We start from the raw sequence: 4,627 nt of genomic DNA on the forward strand, positions 1-4,627 counted from the left end.
CATCTAAAGTTGGCATAGATACTTTATTATGGTATAGTATTTAAATATGTGCCTGAGAAACACATAATATTGCCCCTTTTAAAAGGAGTAGTTCTATAATAGTTTTTATTGTAGAAAATTATTTCTTTATCAAAACTGAATAAACATTGAAGAGCAGCATCAATTTAAATTCTGTCAAGAGTTGCACAGGTTTTCAGATTCTTACTGTTCTGTTCTCCACAAAGAACACTTGTGTTCTTTGGATGCAGTGTTTCTGTGCATCCTAATTCTTTATTAGTGCTTTAGATCAGGTTTACARACACTATGAAACTTATTGTTTCTTTACTTAGTACACTGTGTGCAGCATCATTCCTGAAAGGGTAATTTTGACTGCAGTGAAATGTGCTGAGTCAAAATGGAGTGTGTTGAATGTTAACYAGAGGGCATTTCTTTCGATTTTTGCCAAAGCCTTTGTCTGTTGGAGGATTAGACGCTGGTGAGTCTGTGCACCTGCGTTGGGCTTGTTTGAGGCTCTGTACCGGTGCTGCTTGAGTAGCAGGCTGATTGACTACAGGCTTGTTTGTTCTATTTTAAACCCCTGTCCTTCAGTGAGGTTGCAAAAGTGTGCCATTCTGTCTGCATAGTGTGGGTCTGCTGCAGCTTTTAACACTGAAGGTAATGATYGTGGTGAAGGTTCCATGTTTCCATTATGAATTACTTGGTATTAATTTAATGGAAAGATTGGCAAAATAGTTTTCTGCAGATGTTATAGTAATCCGAGTGAACCYGGCTGCTGCAGTGCTCCTTTATGAAACCATGAAGGGTAAACACATAATCCTGTTGCTAAATTCTTATCTTAATAGCTCATTTTCTCTGGATACTGTGCTTGGGATGCTGCAGGTATACTTTTTGATAGAATATATCTGTTTCTTATGATGCAAAATCCTTTTGCACACTGTAAAATATTCATATTGCCTGGGTTGGTTATCCCAAACTGACATGATTCAGCAACAGTTTGGAGCACCTCATTTCCCTATTCTGTGCAGGTAGTTGTGGCTTTTTGCTTTCATTTAATCTTAGTTTTTAAAGTTCTGCTGGTTCATTTCATTTGTGTCAATATYCTGATAATATTGATGTTTTTATTACAGCTGATTGAATTTCTCAAGGAAATTAAATCGGCTTCCTAAATTAATTAAACGGCTACATGGTTGTCAAATTGCAAACAAGTTTTCTTCAACTCCCAGCTGCTATAAGTTCAGTGATAACCAGTTGTGCCTGCACGATGTTACCGTCACCTTGGTGTTCATTCTACAGGATTTCCATGAACACTGTTAAAGCATTTACACTATTGACACCATTTTTTCTTCTGTACTTTTTTTGGCAAGGATCTCATTCTGCTATTTCGACAATTTATATATCAAAAATCCTTTCAGGACAATTCAGKTATGATTTTTGGCACTTTTGACAGTTTCTACCTTTTGAGCTATTCAGCCTTCTCTGCAATGTTTTTCTAATTAAAAATGAATGAAGCTGTTCTTTACAAAATAAAACCGTTTAAAATGTTCAGACATTTTTACTATGCCTTTTCCCGTTTGTTCTAGTTCTGCTTTTTTTTATGAAACTTTTCTACTAATTTTAGCTATTTTTTTGCTGATTACATTTTTTCTGATATTTCAGTTGAAATTCTGCTTCTTTCAGCGATTTTTCACATTTTTACTATGCCTTTTCCCGTTTGTTCTAGTTCTGCTTTTTTTTATGAAACTTTTCTACTAATTTTAGCTGATTACATTTTTTCAGCCATTTTTAGCCATTGATCTTTTTTGCTTTTCTTCTAATATAAACGTTTTTAAAACAAGTCAACATAAATTCAACATACAACTGCTTTTCTTCTAATTTAAATAGTTTGATTCTTTCAGCTGCTTTCTGCTAATTTCAGCTGTTTTCAGTGTTTTTAGCTAGTTTGAGCTTTTGTCAGCTAAATTCATCTTTTTGTGACAACTTCAGCTTCTTACTGCTGCTTAATTCAGCCTGATGTGCTCTTTCTGTTTCAGCTATTTCAGCTACTTTTAGCTTTTTTTAGCTAAAATCTTTTTCAGCGCTAAGCTGAAACACTGCATTTTCTCAGAATGCACAGTTTCTGTTGCCTTTACGGTACATGAAAGTGACCTCAGAGAACCTTGATGCTTTTCAGATTTTGTCTGTACTAAAAGTTGGAAAATATATGAAGTGAACAATTTTATCTGTGTAAGAGTAATCAATATATATATTTTTAATTTTGATCTAGAATCAGTACCTGCTAGATGACTGATGAAAGTTGCTGGTAGAGATTCCAGTTATTGGGCACACAAATAATTTAACTTCCTTTCTCCTTTCATTTTTAAACCACGACTCTTCAGAAGCAGCTGCACACCATTGCTTCATCTGAAAATCTAATATTTAGTGAGAGATAGGGGGAGGAAGGGAAGGAAATGGGCAGGATCTGATAAACCAACAAGGCGTTCCCCTGATGGCAGGGTCTCTTCATCAGCTCGCGGGAACGCCAGAAACAGGAGATGAAGAGCTCCCTCTTCAGCCCACATCCTGCTGGCTCCACTTTCCTTTGCTCTGCGTGGATAACAGCTGCTACAGGACACACTCTCTCTGCACTCTTCACCTGCCGCTTRAATTCCAGGAGGATTTCTGTGACCTGCAGCTTCACAGCGAGTCCAGAAGCTCATTCATCATGAATCTCAATCTCACAGCAGGTGAGACGGTCTGCACTGTGTCGTAGAACAAGAGGAGTTAATAGAAAAAAGCAGAAAAAAATATCGAGGAGACTGTTTTTCTAAATGTCAGTAGTCTTGAACGAYGTAGAGAGCACATGTGAATATCTGAGTCACAACAGATGTGTTTTTGTGGAGTTCAGTCAGTTTCTGGMTGTTTCTATCTGTATAAAAGCCTGCAGAGCTTTGCCTCTCCTGTCCTGCTGCCAGAACTAATTGCTTGTGTCTAATATGGATTACCTTTAGATTCATGTTTTGCAAAAATACATTGGCATGACATTTCAGCCAGMGTTTAATTGTGCTTTTACAACATTAATAGACTCAACACTCTCTTGTGGTCATAGAGATTTTACATGTTGCTGTGAAAAAGTAGAAATCAAGACCAGGCTGATATTCTGTTCTCAGGTTGATTTCTATTAAAGGCAAAACAGACTCTAAATTTACCAGTTAAATTTTTAAACTCTCATTTTTCTGCATAGAGTCAAACTGTGTTTTAACTTATATGAAAGCATTTTTCCTCTTATCTAGGACTGATGTGAGACACAGAAAGGTTCTTTCTTGAAGATATATTGTGCAAGAAGAGATGCCAGTCATTCTTTTTTATCTGGCTTGAAACAGAAACTCAGTTTGACCTGGTTGTTTGTTCACTTACGCACTGTGACATGTTAGTGGAGCAGCAGAGGGCCTACTTTTGAAATGAAAATATATCAAAATATTCAGATATTTTTATTCAATAAAGTATTTGTGACGCTAATTTCAGGCAATTAAACTGTTTCTCCYATTAGGAAAGCAGTCCGTTCAGCCGGAGTCTTTCCCGGTGCAACGCTGTTCTCACCAGTTTTAATAGCAACTAACTCTGCAAATAAATAGGCCTACTGTGCTGCAGTGCTCACACATCAACTGGAGATGTTGCAAATTCCATGACAAATAGTTCAGAAATAATGCGTGTAAAACAAAAGCCTGAAAGAATCCGGATTCTTAATTAAGTGGGGGTGCTGGTGCAGGGCTGCGTGTGCCAAACAGCTCAGTATATTGTAAGTTGTTGGCTTGGATGAAGTTTCTGTGTGAGTCATGGTGTGAAAGTATCACAAATGTGAATGCATAGATTGCTTTTAGTTGATGCAGTTTTGTTTTGTCTGTGCAGAATTTTATTTTTCCCTCTGCTGTTTGTCGAAATGTCAGCTCATGAGTCTTTGTACCCCATGCATTTTCATCCCCCACCCTTTGGTACATGGTGATGCAGAGAGGAGCTGCACTCTGTCTTGCTGTGCCTTTTCTAATACTGAAACTCAGCACCTAGGATTTAGACAATTTTAGCCACACTCCTCAATTTATTTTGTTWATTTATTTTTATTCCTGGTGCATTTTAGGTAAGGTAAATTTTATTTATATGCACTTTTCAGCAGCAAGGTTATACAAAGTGCTTTACATGGCTTAAGAAATTATACAAACAAATAAAAGAGAAAAAAGCAGGCAGTATAACCAAAGTAGGAAGTATAAATCTAAATAGGTAAAAAGGCAGGATAATCTAAGACATCATAACATAATAGGAAGACATCATAGGCAGTGTAGTCTAAGGCAACATAAAAGGCAGTATAATATGACATCATAACATACTTTATTTATCTCTGGGTTTGTAGTTTCATAGTACTAATCAGTGGATGACTGTCTAGCTGGTTTAAGTTTGACTAATCTGCACAAAGTAATAAGATAAACTGTAAAAAAGTAATAGCTGTGTAATATACTTGCATTTGCTTTATAAGTCCCAGAAGGCAATCGCATTTCAGRACTATCTAAGTTGCAACAAACAAATGTATAACATACAAAAATACAGAATACAGAGAGGAAGACCTGTGCAACAGAGCGTGTGTGTGTGTGTGTGTGGG

At 36.7% G+C, this 4,627-nt stretch overlaps 1 protein-coding gene across 1 annotated transcript in view; it reads left to right on the forward strand.

Moving 5' to 3' along the window:
• Positions 1-4,627, forward strand: part of plekha7b (pleckstrin homology domain containing, family A member 7b) — an 80,562-nt gene that overhangs the window by 23,371 nt on the left and 52,564 nt on the right. The gene's annotated exons all lie outside the window — the stretch shown is intronic.

This window comes from Austrofundulus limnaeus, unplaced genomic scaffold (assembly GCF_001266775.1).
Source record: "Austrofundulus limnaeus strain Quisiro unplaced genomic scaffold, Austrofundulus_limnaeus-1.0 Scaffold5, whole genome shotgun sequence".
NCBI classification, from domain to species: Eukaryota; Metazoa; Chordata; class Actinopteri; order Cyprinodontiformes; family Rivulidae; genus Austrofundulus; species Austrofundulus limnaeus.